This window comes from Vombatus ursinus, unplaced genomic scaffold, assembly GCF_900497805.2.
Source record: "Vombatus ursinus unplaced genomic scaffold, bare-nosed wombat genome assembly UNPS02014775.1, whole genome shotgun sequence".
NCBI classification, from domain to species: Eukaryota; Metazoa; Chordata; class Mammalia; order Diprotodontia; family Vombatidae; genus Vombatus; species Vombatus ursinus.
The window spans coordinates 12,551,688-12,570,583 of record NW_020954553.1 but is presented as its reverse complement, the minus strand read 5'-3'; positions in this window follow the sequence as shown (position 1 = coordinate 12,570,583).

Genomic DNA, 18,896 nt, shown 5'->3' with positions numbered 1-18,896 from the left:
AAGGAAGGAAGGAAGGAAGGAAGGAAGGAAGGAAGGAAGGAAGGAAGTAGGGAAGGAAGGAAGGAAGGAAGAAAGGAAGGAAGGAGGTAGGGAAGGAAGGAAGGAAGGAAGGAGGGAGGGAGGGAGGGAAGGAAGGAATGATGGAAAGAAGCTGAGAAGGAAGGAAGGAAAAGAAAAGAGGGTCATTAAAGCATTTTTTAATATGTAGAAGAAAACAGAAGGAAGGCTGGAAAGAATGAAAGACAAGCAGGGCAACTTTGAAATTTACATCTTGAATTTATTATATATTTTAAAAGAAAAGCAATCTGTACAAAATAGAGATCCCTGGTTTCATGTACAATCTCTTTTAGTTATTGTTGTTATTCTACTACGTATATGAAAATACCTCCTTTGTGTGTTTGTGTGTGTGTGTGTTAAGTTCAGAATAAGAATTCTATTAATATGCAATGTGATTCTTTTATACTTCGCATTCCTTTTTGTGAGTAGAAATAAAATACCTGTCTCTTACTCCATTCATAGTTTATGTTATTTTTTAAAATAATGCTTGTCATTTGAATAAGCATTTGTGATTGTCCTGCCCCAAGATGCATATGCAATGCTATGTATTTTCTATATGCCCTACCCTGGAATCCTCTCAGGCAGAACATTTAACTTTCATGGTACTATCATTAGAAAAGTGAGGGGGGGGTGATGTAGAATAGGAAGTAAAGGAGAGGGACGCAGAAACTCAAGAGGCATGGAGATCCACTTTGATCAGTCAGTTGAGTACATTTCTCACTTTCCAGCCTGCTGCTTTGCTATCACACTCTCCAAACCCAAACGTCAGACCATGCCTGGGAGGAGTTAAGTCATGGTTCTACATCCCTAGGGACCTTGCAGCCTCATCCTCACTCCTGGGGAGGTACTTTCTCCTTGGATAAACCACAGAAAGTATGTTTACTATCCATCTCTTGCTCTGAGGATTGTAATCCTATCAATACTCTCACTACCTCTGGACAAGTTATGTCAATAAAATGCCAGATTGTTCTATTCACCATTGTTGTGACTTCTCAGACCACAATTCCCTTTCCTGATTCCTTGGCCACTACTCCTCTATTTGGCTTGTCTCTTCCATTAGAATATCAGCTCCTTGAGGGGAGGGACAGTTTTGAGTTTGTCTTTGTACCCCAAGTACTTAGCTTAGCCCAGTGTTTGGCACATAGCAAGCACCTAATCTATGTTTTTTTTCATTCATTCATTCATATTAAAAAACGTTTTTATGTTAGTATCCATTGCCAAGGCATTGAATGTATGTTATAAAGTATAGTAGGATAGTAGGCAAACCAGCAGAATGGGAAGAACAGTGGCTTTGGAGTCAGAGGGAGTGGTTTCAAATGCTATGTACTATGTCTATGAACTTGGGCTGATAACAACCTCTCTGGACTGTAATCTCCTCATCTATAACATGAGAGGTTTGAACCAGATGGGGTCTGAGGTCACTCCTTACAGGTCACGATCCTTGTGATCCCGTATTATTGTCTATCCATTAGTGTTCCCTGCTGATGCTTCACTGTGACATGAAGGTGGCCCTGAGTCCTCGAAGGCTATGCCAGCAGGGTAGAAGCTCTAACAAGTTACTCCAAACAGAAAAGGTTCTAAGACTGAAAACATACTTTCTATGTACTATCCAAGGGCCAGTCTAGCTAAAGCCACAAAAGCTCATCACGAGAGGCATAGCCAAGTCAATTAGCACCTCCGGTGTGCCAAGCATTGTGCTAAGTGCTGGGGATACAAAGAAAGGGGGAAAAAAACCGCAGTCTCAGCTCTCAAAAAGCTCACAATCTGTTGAGGGAGGCAACATGTAAATAGCTATATACAAAGAAGAAATAGGTAGTATATAGTGGAGATAATCAGGAGAGGAAAGAAACCAGCATTTAGAGGGATTGGGGAAAGCCTCCAGAAGGTAGATTTTAGCTAGGATCTGAAGGAAGCCAGGCAAGGCAGAGTGCAGAGATAAAAAGGGAAATAATTCCAGTCATGGGAACAGCCAAATAAAGTCTAGAGATAGTGTGTCATGTGGGGGGATCAGGATCATTGGATCAAAGAATAAGTGTAAGATATGAGTAAAACTGTTGTTCAGTCATTTTTCAGTTGTCTGACCCTTCATGACCCCATTTCAGGTTTTCTTGGCAAAGACAATGGAGTGATTTGCCATTTCCTTCTCCAGCTCATTTGACAGGTGAGGAAACTGAGGCAAACAAGGTTAAGTGACTTGCCCAGGTTCACACAGCTAGGAAGTGTCTGAGGCCAGATTTGAACTCAAGAAGATGAGTCTTCCTAACTCCAGCCCCAGAACTCTATCCACAGTGCCATCTAACTACCCCCTAAGTAAGACTGAGTCTAAGGATACCGGAAAGTTGGTATCATTTTGTTTTTGTTTCTTGTTTTTTGTTTTTTGTTTTTTTGGTTAGGCAATGGGGTTAAGTGACTTGCCCAGGGTCACACAGCTAGTAAGTGTTATGTGTCGGAGGCCAAATTTGAACTCAGGTATTCCTGAATCCAGGGCCGGTGCTCTATCCACTGTGCTGCCTATCTGCCCTTAAGTTGGTATCATTTTGAAGATGTCAGGTTGTGAAAGACTTTAAAAATCCAACAAGATTTTATAGTTGATCCTAGAGGTAATAGAAAGCCATCAAAATTTATTGAACAGAAAGACATGGCCAGACCTGTGCTTTAAGAAGATCATCTTGATAGAGGGCAGGGGGTAATCAGAAGCAAACACTTCTAAGGAGGGACGGGGTCAAAAGAGAGAATAGAATAGATGAGGGGTGGGATAGGATGAAGGGAAATATACTTAGTTTTTCACAACATGACTACTATGGAAGTGTTTTGCATGACTACACATGTATAGCCTGTGTGGAGTTGCTTGACTTTTCAATGAGGGTGGGGGGGGGAGGAAGGGAGAGAATTTGGAACCCAAAGTTTTAAAAACAAATGTTAAAAAAAAAAGTTGTTTTCACATGCAACTGGGAAACAAGATATACAGGCAATGGGGTATAGAAATCTATCCTGTCCTACAGGAAAATTGAAGGGGAAGAGGATAAGAGAAGGGGGGGAGAGATAGAAGGGAGGGCAGGTTAGGGGAAGGGGTATTCAGAATGCAGGCCATCTTGGGGTGGGGGAGGGACGAGATGGGGAGAAACTTTGGAACTCAAAATCTTGTGGAAGCAAATGTTGAAAAGTAAAAATAAATTAATTAATTTAAAAAAAGATCATCTTGGCAACTGAGTGGGAGCATGTTTGGGAGAGAAGAGAGATCACCAGGGGTTACCTGGGGATGGACTTTTTTCCCCCACAGCAACAGATGAAGACTTTCCATGAAAACTTGGAGGAGTTAGGACCTCTATTCATAGAGAGAGAGAGCTCCCACATATAGACAACTGTCCTAGCATAGAAGAATGAGTGCTAGAGTTGGAGCTAGGAGGACCCAGATTCAAATCTAGCCTCTGACATGTACTAGCTTTGTGTTACCCTGGGCAAATCAATAAATCACCAAACATTTATTGAGTGCTTGCTATGTGCTGGGGATTATGTTAGGTACTGGGATACAAAAGACAAAAATGAAATAGTCCCTGACATCAAGGACTTAATAACTCCTTTGAGCCTCAGTTTCCTCATCTGTAAAATGGGAATAATAATAACAATAGTAGCAACCTCAAAGAGTTGTTGTGAGGGTGAAATCATTTAACACGGGTAAAGCATTTTGCAAATGTTAAAGCCTACATAAATGTGTAGCTAGGTGTGCTGGGTCTGAAGTCAGGAAAACCTGAGTTTAAATGTGACCTCAGACACTTACTAGCTATGTGACCATGGACAAGTCATTCATCCTCTGTTTCCTCATGTGTAAAATGAAGATAGTAATAGCACCTACTTCTCAGGGTTGTTGAGAGGATCAAATTAGATAATAATTGTACTCAGCTCAGCGCCTGGCACTGGAAAATGCTATATGAATGTTGGCTATTATGTACTAAGCTCTATCTCCTATATCATGCCAGTCTTGATCTCCCTAGTTGAGAGTTTTGTAATCTCTTTTGTGCTCTGGATCCATTAGATAATTTGGTAAAGCAATCCCTTCTCAGAACTGGGCTGTTAAGCAAATAAAATAATATGCATAGGGCTACAAACTAAACTAATTACATTGAAATAGTTATCAAAATATTTTTCAGAGCTCATAGATGCCAAGCTAAGAACCCCTTCCCTTGTGGTTAGCTCTCCCTACAAACGATTACTTTGTGTTTGTATATCTTTTGAATTTATCTGTGTACGTAGATGACTTGCCTCCAGGTAAGCTCCTTGACAGGGACTTCTTGTTTCTCTTTGTGTCCTAAGCACCTAGTACAATGCCTGGAACATAGTATGCGATTTTAATAATTGCCATTTGAATTGAATTGAATGTTAGCTATTATTTTATTATTATTCTCAAGCCTTTGAATCTTTCCAGGAAAAATAAAATTCCTGTTCAGTGCTCTGGGCCTCCCTGGTTTGGGTGAGGACTCTATCATCATGCCCTGTCTGGAACAGCTCACCCTATTGCTTCTTTATAGCCCAAATTAGTGCAGAGAGGTCCATAGTATGTGCTTACAGCCCACTGTCAGTCACAGCCCAAGTGTTCCCTAGGCATAGATGGATGAGGAGCCATTTCTTTGAAAGGATTCCATGGAACAAGGCTCTGCTCAATGCAGCCCATCTGTGTGGCACAGAGAGGAATGTTTTCCATGCGCACCAGCCTGCCTAGGCATCCCTGAGCCCAAATATACACACACACACACACACACCCCAGGCTGCCTGGGCATTTTTGTTCCCAAACATACATGAATAGATGCCAGACTGTCTGGGCATCTCTTTACACACATGCACACATAGCAGTCTGTCTGAAAACCCCTAGGCACACACACCAGCCTATCTGGGGATCTACATGTCCCCCTCCTCCCTCAACATACATACATTTCTCTGGGTAGCCTTCTGCTCACAAGCATGCATATAAACACACTTGTGTTCACATACACACCTGCCTAAACGTATCTATGCTAACAAGCATGTACACACAGGCAAGGCAACACACATTTGTCAATGTTTACCAAGTGCCAAGCAATGTGCTAAACACTAGGGATACAAAGACAAGCAAAAAGTAAAATAGTCTCTGCCTTTAAGGACCTTCTATTCAATTGGGAGAAAAACAGCACATAAAAGGGAGTTTAAATGGGGGCATGGAGGGGGAGAAGGCACCCAGGTGGGGAAATGGCAGCCACATCTAGTCAGGAGCACAACCATAGTCAGGAGTGTCTGAGGGCCCTTCGGAGCCCCTCCTCAAAATAGAGGCCCTGCAGGAATCTTAGCATCGGGAGAAGGGGACTGGAGAAGTGGAGAGCTGTGCACAGTGAGAAGGTAGATGGAACTTAGTGGGAAAGTCCGGGGAATCAGAGGTATAACACAGTACATGTGTGTGCACACACATACACATCAACATGTCTGTGCATATCTATACCCACACCTCCACACACAAGTCTACCCAAGCACCCCCATCAAACACACACACACACACACACACACACACATACATATACATCAACATGTCTGTGCATATCTATACCCACACCTCCACACACATGCCTACCCAAGCATCTCCATTAAATACATGCACACAACATATCTGTTCATATCTATACCCATACCCCCCCACAAGCCTGCCTGAGCATCCCCATCAAACACACACACACACATATACATTATGTCTGTGTATATTTATACCCATACCCCCCCACAAGACTGCCCGAGCATCCCCATAAAACACACATGTGAATGCACACCTGCACACACATTAGCCTACCTTGCATCTCTCTAACCCTGCCATACACATCCCATCTCACCCGAGCATCTCTGTACCTACACAATAGGCTCCCTTTTATCCCCACATGAAGGTTTACCAATTGGTCAGAGCATCTCAGCCAAAAAACATTTGTTAAGCTCTTAGTGTGTGCCAGGTGCTGTGCTAAGCACTGAGCCTCACATGCTGCACCTACGCATGTACAAACAGATGCGCGTGCGCACGCACACGCTCACACTTGGTACACCTGGAGAATAGGTCGTGCGTGTCTCTGCTCTAGAGGGAGAGGATGTGTTATTCTGCAAGCTGCGTGGCTGCTGTTGGCAGGTGTTAAGAAGCCATTTCTGCTCGAGGTAATCAGACCCAGGCAGCCTTTGCTGAGAAAATGCCATTAACATAACTGCTGTCCCTCACAGAGCTGTTGGGGAGATTTAAATGAGATAATATGTGTAAAGTGCTTTGAGAGGTTGAAAGTGCTATGCACGTGTCAGTTACTATTATTTTGAATGTTGTCAGAATGGCTGATGTTTACAGCCTGCTTTAAGGCAGGAAAATGCTTTATACTCCTGTTCTCATTTGAGCCTCATAACAACCTTGTGAGGTAGGAATGACAGGTATTTTTATCTCCATTTTACAGATGAGAAGACTGAGGCTAGGAGAGGTTGACTGCCTCACGTATGGTCACACAGCTAGGAAATATCAGAGGCAGGATTTCACCCCAGGTCTTTTTTATTCCAGGGTCCACACTATACCAGCTCTATATTACTACAACTAGGTTCCTTTTAGTGCAAAAAAATGACTTCTGTGAAGTGGTCACATGCATTCTAATTCACACTATTCAAAGTTATATTTATGTAAAATATAGGCATTGATTTTATTTTGTCATCCAGTCATTTTTGTCCTGCCTGACTCTTTGTGACCCCATTTGGAGTATTCTTGGTAAAGATACAGAAGGGGTTTACCATTTTCTTCTCCAGCACATTTTACAGATGAGGAAACTGAGGCAAACAGGGTTAAGTAACTTGCCCAGAATCACACAGCTAGTAACCATCTGAGGCCAGATTTGAACTCAGGAAAATGAGTCTTCCTGACTTCAGGCTCAGCGCTGTATGCACTATGGTGCCACCTAGCTGCCTCTCCATTGATTTAGCCCAGTGGAAATGCACAATAGGAATTCAAAAGTACAATGGTTTCATAGCATTCACCATTTGAACTACTAGGGGACCTCGCTAACCCATAAACAAAAGACGGACTTGACTGGTAGACAGAGATTAAAGATGATGTAAGTGGAGAATGTGACAAACATGAAAGGGTCATCCCATATTTGTGCTGACAAACATTCAGTTTGAGGCAATCTATATGTGAAGGGCCCCTCATTTGCTACAGTCATTGCCAGGGTAAACACAATGAATGGGAGATGGCTTGCTAGTGAAATGATCACAGCTGCATTCATACCTCTTCCAACTGACTATAGCCTCTTCCCAGAAGCACAATGACTAGTTCCCAGTCAACAATGGAGAAGGATGTAGTAGGCCCTTACCAGCAGTATACTGCATTGCCTTTCATAAAGCAACAATGCAGACACACAGAGAGCCTGAGTCTCAGGGCACCTAAGGAAAGCCTTCAGGGCTGACAGGGACTGAGCTAGCACACATCATTTGACATCTATTGCAGTGATATTCAAAGAGTCCCCAAAGACTAAGCCTACATGGCTTTAAAGTACCCTAAGATTTTTGGGACACACTATATATGAGAAAATTCCAGCACCTAAAGAGAATTCTGTGGAAGATGGGAGTAAAGGATGGGATGGTCTAAGTTCTGAACACCTCTGTATGTTCTTGAGGTCAGCTGAGAAGAGAGGTCAGGGAAGATGGGGACATTGAAGGACTGTGAAGTCAGGAGGTCTCTGAATGAGGTAGGGAAGATAGAGAGCCAAGGATGGAACTTTAACAAGAAGAGATGGTGACCATAGATGAGACACCAAACAAGACATGGAAGGATGGAGAGAGGTGATTGTCGAGTTATGGTGGAAGAGGGGGGTCTGAAAGTGGCAATGGGAACAAGGATCATGCCCCCTCCCTCCTTCTAGAGGGTATGAAAGGAAGATCAGCTAGTCTGCACCCTTCTAGACAGTGCCAAGAGATGGGGTGTCTTCAGAAGAAGGCTACATTTCAGTTGAGCAGGAGAAGAAAGAAGGAATGTGAGGATAAGAGCTCTGGAATGAAGGAGAGTTTGTTCATAGAAAGGGCTTTTTGAGAAGGGAGAACAGAGTTGGCTAAGGACTGGAAAAGGTCAGGGCTGAGTTTGCAAGGTCAGGTGGGAGTATGCAGTTGCTGGTATCTGTTGTCTTCCCCAGTGATCCAGGGTAAGTTTATCATAGAGGAGAGGGCAACAGCTGATTGCTACATTGCTGGTTTCATTTCTTTCTTTCCTTCACTTCCCACTAAATCTGAATAAATTCTAGGTGTCTTGTTTGATTGTTCCAGACCCCCAAAATAGGTACATATTGGGGGGGCTGCAGAGAGGAGATTCAGCAATGTAGCCAATGGGATAAGTGGGACCCTGGAGAAAGGTGGTGGTTGCCCAGGGTGTGAGGGGTGAGGAAGTAGGCTGATGGGGCTCCTAGTGCTCTCATTAGGGGCAAGAGGAAAGGTAAAAGGAGACAAAGTCGACACCAGGAGAGGAAACTGGCTTCCCTCATATGAGAGCATGGAACAAAACCCACTTGCCCCACGTTCATTCTGGCTTTGGGGTAGGGGTGGAGGGGTAAAGGAGCTTTTTCTTTCACTTAGAAGCCATCAGTGTCTATTGAGAGAGCTACATCCTTTGGACACAGCTAAAGTTTCACTGTAGAGTCTATTTCTCCCTAGGACGGGGGTTCTTAACCTAGGCTCCCCTTGAGGAATCTCTGAATAGAGGTCAGGGCTCCAAAACATAGATGGAAAAAACTACCTCTATTTTCACTAATCTTTGGCTTCTTTGTTGTCTTATGCATTTTTATTTTATGTATTAAAATATTATTCTCAGAAAAAGACTGTAAACTCCTGATGAAACATGCTATCCACTTCCAGATAGAAAACTGATGGACTAGAGTGTAGACTAAGAGTATTTTCTTCTCTTTTTTCTTTTTCTTTCCTTTTTATGGACATGGCTAATACAGAAATTTGTTTTTCATTTCTATGCATTTTTTATAATGGGTTTTGTTTTTCCTGCCTTCTCAGTGGTGGGGAAAGGGTAACAGGAAGGAGAAAATCTGGAGCTAAAAATAAAGTAAAATTGAAGTGAATTAAAAAAAGAAAGGGTCCACAAACTTTGTCAGAATGTGGGGGGTCGACAATATTAAAAAAAATTAAGAACTCTTGGTTTATGGGGATGCTTTGGAGGAGGACCCCTGAGTCAAGGGTCCTGGAAGAATGTCTCCCATCTCCTCATCATCAAGGTTTCCGTCTTCAATGACTTCTGCTAGTATCATAGGAATTTGATTTGGAACGGATGTCAGAGACGATTTAGTCCAACCTCCTCATTTACGATGAGGAAATTGAACCCCAGGGACATTTAGTGGCTTGCCCAAATTCACAAAGGTAGTCAGCATCAGAGACAAGATTTGAACCCAGGTCTTCTGGCTACAAAGGCAGCATTCTTTCCACTTTACCATCTAGAACTGGACATTTTAGACTCAGAGAGACCCAGGTAGCCACTGAAACCAGGACTACAAAAATCCAAGAGGTCAAAGTCAGATGGAATATGCAAAATCAGTACCTGGAAGATGGGAGGCACTGTTGTGTGGTTTGTGCTTCATTTTCAAAGAGGACCATGACATCAGGAAGATGATGACATGACTTGCAATCGAATTTGATTTGAGTGAGGGAGGGCTATGCAATTACCAGCCTCACTTTCTCCTCCAGAGCCATCAATCAGGCCAACTGGAGATGGCCCAGGGTGCAATAGGAGACTTTGGCCTTTTTTAGGCTAAGGTCTTAGGAGGCAGTGAGCTTCAGGATAAATGCCATTAGATTTTTCTGGGACAACAAGGGACCCCAGATTTATTCAGAGCTCCCTACTCTGACATTTACTAGCTAAGTGACTTTTGACAAGTAAGTTCCTTAACTTCTCTGAGCCTTGGTTTTCTCATCTGTGAAATGGAATCCATAGAAGCCCACGGTCATTCATATTCCCATATTTCACTAGCTACGTCCCTTGATGCAAAAAAGGTTTGGGAGGCAGTGGAATGGACCAGCTGGGTCCTCCTCCTTTTTATTCTCTGCATCCTCACTATGACCAGTTCTGAGGCTATGGGATCTGGGCTGGGCAAGTCACTTAACCCTGTTTGCTCAGTTTTCTCATTTGTAAAATGAGCTGGAGAAGGAAATGGCAAACCACTCCAATATCTTTGCCAAGAAACCCTAAATGGCATCACAAAGAGTCAGACATGCCTGAATCGACTGAACAACAACAAACAATGGGACTGAGAAAATTCTAGGCCAGAAATCTGAGGTCCTGGGTTCACATCCTGCCCTTTGATACTGATGTGATCACGAGCAAGTCTCTATACTAACTTCTATGGATTACAGTCTCCTTATCTGGAAAATGAAAGCCTTGGGATACATGATCTAAGACTGCAGGGTTCTTTCCAACTGCAAATCAGTGATCCTCTGGCCCTATACTTAAATCCCCTACTCTGTCTGGTTGTGGGAAAAGCACTTTATACACTTTAAAGCTCCTTATGGTCTCTGTAACATTTCAAGCCCCTCACAATCTGGCTCCAGTCTGCCTTTCCAAACTGATTTGATTTTACTCTCCCTTCCACACGCTACATGCTGGTCAAAAAGTCTTATGGTATTTGCCAATCCCTGTTCATTATATTTCATGTCCTTCCTCCATGTCTTTGCCTAGGCCATGCTCCATGCCTGCAATGCCCTCCCTCCTCCTTCTGTCTCTTGGATTCTCTAGTTTCATTTAAGACTCAAGTCTAGGGCCACATCATGCCCAAAGCCTTTCCTGGTCTGCCCAGTTATTTGCATATACCCATAAGTGACTTTGTATCCACTATGTATATATTTTGTGCTTACTTATGTAACTGTGTTGTTTCTCTGTCCTTCTCCCTCTACAACCCACGTTGAATGTAAGCTCCTTGAGGGCAGGATCTGTTTTTGTTCTTACATCCCCACAGGTGGCACAGTGCCTAGCACACGGAGAGTACTAACTAAAGTGAATTGAATAAAGACATGTGGACAATATAAGTAAGAGGATGGGCGAGACCAGGAGGGTATCAAGAACCAAGGAGCCAGAGCTGACCACTGAGCAAAGACTCGGCAGAGGAAGGGTGGGTTCACTGATCAGCATCAGCCGACTTTATAGCTCTTTCTCCCTTCTCTGAACCAATCTTGAAAGATTCTCATTTAGAAGCCTCCTGCTAATGAAGACAGGGGAATATATGGATGCAAGATTTTCCCCAAACTAGCCCCTTTTCTCTCAGCGCCTGTGTCAGGGACCACAGTGCCCAATTGTCCTTTGCAGGGCTTGGGGTTCCTCCATATGACGCTAATGTGGCATGCACTTCCAATTAGGGTAATATAGATTAGAGGAGTGGGAGAGAGCCTTGGCCAATTCTAGCTTGAGAGGCCCTGAATTTAAACATGCAACTGGCAGGAACAGAGCTTAAGAGGACTTGAGAGGGGAAGGTCCCTAAGGAACAACCCACAGCCCCCCTCCAGCCTCCTCACTCTAATTCCACCATTCAGGCCACACAGGCAGGTTGCCATGGAGATGGGGGCAGCGGCAGGCCCAGGGCAGTGGAGAGGAAGGCTCTCAGCCAAAGGCAGCATCTGCTGGTCTTGCTTTTATCCATTTTTTAAAGAGGGAACCATGATTTCTTCCTTCCCTCTTTACCCCCCACCTACATTCACTGCTTCTTTCCCCAAGAGCACCAGTAAGCAAAAAGGTCTAATTTCTTCTTTATGGAGACGCTTAGCTTCAGGGCCTCTGGAAGCAAAGCTTCTAGCCCTGCGGTCCATCTTAGGGAGGTCTGAGACAAGCGATGAACTCTTATCTATGAGCAATGCTACCTGCCCCGAGGACTCAGTCTCTGTATCAAGGGGTTCAGGGAACGTGAGGTCCAGGACCAAAACAATGAAGGTCACAGTCGCTGGCAAAATTTGTCCTTAAATCACGATTCGGCTTTACTCAGAGGTAGAGGGAATGTCCTAGAATCTGGGGCAGAAAAGAAAAGAACTAATGCTGGTACTTAATCAGCACTTATTAAGTCTTAACTATGTGCCAGTTACAGTGCTAAATTGAGAGATACAAAGAAAGGCAAACACAGTCCCTGCCCTCAAGGAGCTTAAATTCTAGTGAAGGAAATGATATGCAGAAAACTAGGTACATAAAAGATGTGTAGAGTGTAAATGGATGGTAACCTCAGAGAGAAGACACTAGCAATGGTCCAGGGGGGTTCCCATAACAGATGGGATTGGGGCTGCATCTTAAAAGAAGCCAAGGAAGCCAGGAGGTAGAGATGATGGGGGAGAGCATTCTAGGCATAGAGGACAGCCAGGGCAAATGCTCAGTTAAAAATGAGACAAGGAGGCCAGTGTCACAGTGCATGGAGCAGAGTAAGGTGTAGGAAGACTTGAAAGTTAAGAAGGGGCCAGGGTGTGAAGAGCTTTAAATACCAAACAGGTCACTTTCTATTTGATACTGAAAGTAATAGGGAGCTATTAGTGTTTATTGAGTTAGAGAGGTGATATGTTTTGACCTGTGCTCCTCAGTACACTCTCTCTCCACCCTCTCTCCTCCTCCTCCTCCTCCTCCTTCTTCTTCTACTTCTCCTCCTCTCCTCTCCTCTCCTCTCCTCTCCTCTCCTCTCCTCTCCTCTCACACAGGTCCTCCCGCTTGCTGGTTATGTCTCTATGTATCCAACTACTTCAGCTCGTTGAAGTAGCCAGTGTGCAGGCCCTGGCTGTGAACTACATCCACGGTACAATGACAGAGTCCATAGAACCCAAGGTATCGTAGCAGCAGGACCTGCCCTGCCTGTCTTTAACATGTGAGCTTCTTGTGTTTTGCCCAATTAGTGGTTTAGCTTATTGGCTCAGGAAACATATGGTCATCTTGTTCAAGTCCTGTTTGGGGTTCTCCTGGCCTTTGATTAATGAACACACCAGTGAATTCCCATCTGTAATGTAAGGCTCCACTTACAGATCTTCTCTAAAATGAACTTCTCTCATCCTTCACCTTTATTCTGAAGGAGACAGCAGAGACTCCAGATTTTGTCTATCCCTATTTAGAACTTGGGAGGCAGCTAGGTGGCTCAGAGTTCTGGGCCAAGAGTCAGGAAGACCTGAGTTCAAATGCAGTCTCAGATACTTACCAGCTGAATATACCTGGGCAAGTCACTTAACCCTATTTACCTTAGTCCACTGGAGAAGGAAATAGCAAACCACTCCAGTATCTTTGCCAAGAAAACTCCGTGGTCAATGTTGTTGTTCAATGGCTCATGGCATCACGAAGATTTGGACACAAATAATAACACTTAGAACTTGGGCTTGAGAAACGATGTTCATGCTGTCTTCCTTCTTCCAGTACACATGCTAAAGAATGTTCTCTCCCTAGCTTTTGGTGATTTCCATATGGCTGAATCTGAGTTTGCTGGGCAGAAGATTAAACTTATAAGCCAGTGGCTTGTGTCCTGGAAGCTTTTCTTAAAGGCAGAAAGGGAGTAGAGGGTTAAAAAGTCTGCCCAGGCACTGCTTTTGGCTACTCACATATTACTGAATTCTAAATCACAGCTTTGCTCTGTGACCAGATGGAATATAGCTTACCTAGTGACTTCCTTGTAGATGGTGCTGGCTCATAATTCCCCCCAGAGGCCCAAGTGCTCTTGCCTGTGTTCTGTGTGAACACCCCACTCCCTGTACCCCCTCCATGGCCTTCCTTCCCCTGCCCACTCTTCCCCCATCACATCCAGATGCTCACACATCTATAGCTCACACACAACGATGCTCCCCTTCCTGTCCTGGATAAATGATATGTAAAATTTGGACTGGCTGGGAACAGATGGGAGGATAACACCCTTCCCCCCAAAACCTACCTCTCCTCTAAATTTCCTTTTTTAAAAAAATGAGAGTTCTACGTACTCTCAGTCACTCTAAACCATCGCCCACCACAGCCAATCGTGATTTTGGATCTAGAACTGTTAGGTACCTTGCATACCATCAAATCCAACCTGGACATTTGACACATGGGGAAGCTGAGGCCCATGGAATTTAAGTGAGTTTGTCAATGTTACAGAGGTCGTACTTGTCAGTGGGGAGATTTGAACCCAGGTCCTCTGACCTCAGACCTGGGACTCATTCCACTATACCACCCTTACTAGTCACCAGTTCTATGAATCTTACCTGCCCAGAATCAGCATCATCACCATCATTAGCACTAACAGTTATATACCATTTTAAGGTTTGCAAAGTGCTTCAGATGTTATCACATTTCGTCCTCATCTTTTGCATATATCTTCTTTCCAATAACACAACCATCACCCTAATTCAGGCCCTCGTTACCTCTCATCCAAACTATAAGTGTTTCCTAGTTTATTCCCCTTCCTGTTTCCCCTTGTCAAGCCAACCTCCACATAACTACCAACATGAGATTCCTAAGGCATGTAAAAGTCTTTACTGACTCTCTATTACCTCTAGGATAAAATACAGATGAATTAGCCTGGCCTTCAAGGCCTTATACAATCTGGATACTACCTACATTACAAGACTTATCTCCTCTTACTCAACTTCACAAACTTTCTGTGCCAGTCAAACTGGACTATTAGCTGTTCTCTGAATGCTACACACTGTCTCCTGCCTCCAGGCATCCTCACTCTCTGTACCTTGGGCCTGGAACACCCTTCTTCCTCATCTTTGCCTATCAGAATCCTTATCTTCCTCCAAGGCTCAGCCCTGATGCCGCTGATTTCCCCACTCTTCCCCATCTCATTTTTGTGCACTCTGCCTCCTCAAATCACCTTTACATGTAGTATGTCCCCAGCAGAATATAAGTTCCTTGAGAGCAGGGACTACTTCCTTTTGGTCTCTGTAACCTTCCTGCCAAGCACAGAGTAGATTCTTAATAAATGTTTGAAGAATTGTTGAACTAAAATGCGTTACAGACAAGAAGTAGTCCATGAGCAAAAGCCCAAAAGCAGAAATGAACATGGTTGTAGAAACATTAGAGAAACGAGGGAAATGAAAATCCTTCTGTCCTCTGTCCTGACTGGACCGTATCTGGAAACCTGCATTCTGTTCTGAACACCCCATTTTATGAAAGCTATTGACAACCTAGAGTGTTATCTGGAGAAAGGTGATCAGAAGGGAGAAGGGACTGAAAAACACATCATATGATGATGTTGAAGGAACTGGGGATGTTCAGCCTGGAGAAGAGGAGATTTGTGGGAGACAGTTTCCTGATCATTGAGTGTTTGAAAGTTTGTCACACGGAAGAAAGATAGAACTCGTCCTGGTTTAGCCCATTGGGCAAAACTAGGGGTAAAGGACAGAGGTTACAGAGCGGTCAATTTGGGCTCAACATAATGAAGAACTCTATAGCAATCAAAGTTGTCCAGAAATAGAATTGGCTGCCCCAGAGGGTAGTAAGGTCAGTCAGTTAATAGGTTAATAGTTAATAATTAAGCACTTACTATATGCCAAACGCCCATCACTAGAGGCTTACTGACTACTTGGTGGTGGTACAAGAGGTGCTGGGTTCCGGCTAAATGATTTCTGAAGTCTCTTCCCATGCAGGTATTATGGGATTCTAAGGGATATGGGGATAACAGCAAGGAGAAAGGACTGCTTGAAATGGAAGGTATGTGTTGGGAAGCAGCCAAGGACACCAGATGGGTACATAGAGAGGCAACCTGGAGTAGCGGATAGAGGAAGGCCCTGAAGGAAGGAAGAGCTGGATTCAGGTCCTGCCTCTGACTTAGTAGTAGTTATTAAGGAAAAGTCACTTAAACTCCCAGTTCCCCAGGCAACTCTCTTAAAGTTACAGATAAGTTGGTAATATGCATCAATGAAGGTAATTTCCAGACTAGGAATATTTACACTAATAAAATCACAGATCCACACTTCAATCCCTTTTCTGTCCCTGCCCCCCCCCCAAAAAAAGATAACCAGAGATAGATTGCAGATTATCTTGAATACTAGGATAAAGAGTTTAGACATGATCTAATAAGTAATGGGGAGCCATTATATATTCTTGAACAGGGGTGGGACATGATGAAAAGGGAAGCTCACTCTAGGAACAAGGAATAACTCTAATTTTAATCTCCAAAGGGAAATGATACTCTGTTTCCCTCACCTCTGACTAATCTTAATGGAATAGGTAATTGGAAAAATGGAGGAAAGTCAGGCAGAAGTATAGGGGTAGGGCAAGGAGGAACCTGGTCTCTTGTAATAAGATGGGGGTTCTTTTCCTGAGATCTGTGAACTTGGGTTTTAAAATATTTTAATAACTCTACTTCAACATAAGTGAATTATAATCCAATGTATTTTATTTTATGAATTTATAAATATTCTTCTGAGAAAGGGCCCATAGACTTTACTGACTGGCAAAAGGGTCCACAATACAAAAAAAAAAGATTAAGAAGCCCAGGAATAAGAAATGTTCCCACTATATTTTTCCAAAGTGAGGGATTAATAATAATAATAATAACTGATGCTTTATATATACCACTTTAAGATTTGCAAGGTGCTTTATATACATCTCTCATTTGAGCCATATAACTACCCAGTGAAGTAGATAACATTGTCCCCATTTTACAGATGAGAAAATTGAGAATCAGAGAGATTAGATGACTTTCCCACCTTTACACAGGTGGAGGTGAGATTAGAACCCAGGTCTTCCTCACACCAAGTCCAGTGATCTAGCCATTACTCCACACTAAACAGGACCTGGAGAGGGACAGGAAGTGCATCTCAGCATTCTCAACCCTTCATTGGAGGCAGGTGGGGAGAAACATATAAACAATTTCGGAAGATCAGGACAGGATCTCTAACCTGGTTCGCCAGCCTGGTCCCAATTAGGAGATAAGCACGTCTAGCGTATCCCAATTTGGGGGGAAATCACCGACAACCTCAGATCCCCAATTCCCCCAATTACCAAATAGAGCCCAGAACTTGCTGCCTCTTTACCAAGTGGAGGGTTTATGCATCTTAATTGCTTAATGTTTTGGTCGGGGCAGGAACAATAGCACCCCAAGAGCCTGTCCTTGTCTATGGGATAATTGATGGGATTCTCTTTCTCTCCATTAAAGGAACAAGCTGCAACTATTTCTCTTTCTTTATCCAAACACTCCTGAAAGTGAAACATTGATTTTTGCCCCTTTTTTTAACTGGTTTTCAAACTGAGCAATGTCTCATTCTGAGAAGTCAATCATCTCCAGCGTCATAATAACTTCGTCAGAAGTCGTTGTTCCACTTGACAAGGGGCCTCATTCAGAGCTGAATTTCTACACAGAATGGCTGAGTGGCTGGCTAATTTCTTCCCTCCCCTCCCCCACCCCATCCCTCCAACATCAAGTCTTGCAGGGCATCTTCCCATTACCCTCCCTCCACTGTCACCTGACCGTGATTGACAGGCAACAAGGGGAGTAGATGTGAGAATCTTTTCTCCAGAGGGGTCATCTCAGCATCCCTCTGCCTCCAGGTCAGATTGAACTCAACCGGATCAGGGACTTGAGTGTGTACTAGTCCAACATTCCAAGCCCACACTGAGATCTAGAGAGGACCACAAGATGCAGTATTAGACTTGGAACCAAGAAGACCTGACTTTGACCTTAGACATGTGTCAGCTTTGTAACACTGGACAAACTACAGCCCCACCGAGTTTCAATTTCCTAAATGGTAAAACCAAATAAAATTTATCTAAGTGCTTTCTACGGACTATGGATATGAAAACAAAACAATCCCTGACCTTACGAAATTTTTAGTCTACCAGGGGAAACAACTATACAGTAGAGTGAATACTGCCTCTGGACCTGGATTCAAATCCCACCACTGTTACTTACTTTCTTTGTACCCCTGGGCAAGTCATTTACTTTCCTAGGATTCAGTTTCCATATCTGTAAAAAGAGGATATTAGATGGCATATAAGGCCCCTTCTAGCTCTATATTTGCTGTCTTCTGATACATAAATAATTACAAAGTAATGAGTTGAGATGCCAACAGCTATGGGAATTAGAAAAACCCTTAGGAGTAGTATTTGAACTCAGCTTTGGAGACAGCTATGGAGTCTTAAAATGAGGAAGTAGTTCATTATAAAGCATTGGTACAGCCTATGCAAAGGCATAGAGATAGAAAATGTATTGTCATAAATGAGGTGCAGCAAAAGGACTATTTTTTTTCTGGAACCTAGTGTTGTATGAAAGGGCAGCAATGTATAATGAGCTTAGAAAAGTGGGCTAGAGCTTGACTATGAGGTGTCTTAAAGGCCAAATATTGAAGTTTAAGATTGACCCTAGAGGTAATAGGGAGCCACTAGAACTTCTTGAGCAGGGGATTAATGGTATCGGATCTGTGCTTTAAGAATGTCAGTTTAGGGCATATGGAGGATGGTTGGGAGAAGAGGGAGAAGGGAAGTCCCTAGGAATACTCATTAGAAGGCTACTGCAATAGACAGGTGAGAGGTGACTACGGTAGCCACAGGAGTGGAGAGAGGGGGACAAAAGATAGACATGCAGAGGGAAAATCAACAAGATTTGGCAACTGGTTGGAGATGGGTATTTGGAGTAAAGGTTAACTGAAATTTTGAACTTGGGTGACTAGAAGGATGGTGATGACCTCAATGAAAATAGGGATATTAAGAAAAAGGGTAGCCTTTGGAGGAAAGACAATGAGTTCTTTTTCAGATATAATTGAATTTGACATACCTATAGAACATCCAGGTAGAAATGTTCAATAAACATTTGGTGATGCAGAATTGGAGATCAACAGAGAGCCTGAAGATAGATAGATAGATAGATAGATAGATAGATAGATAGATAGATAGA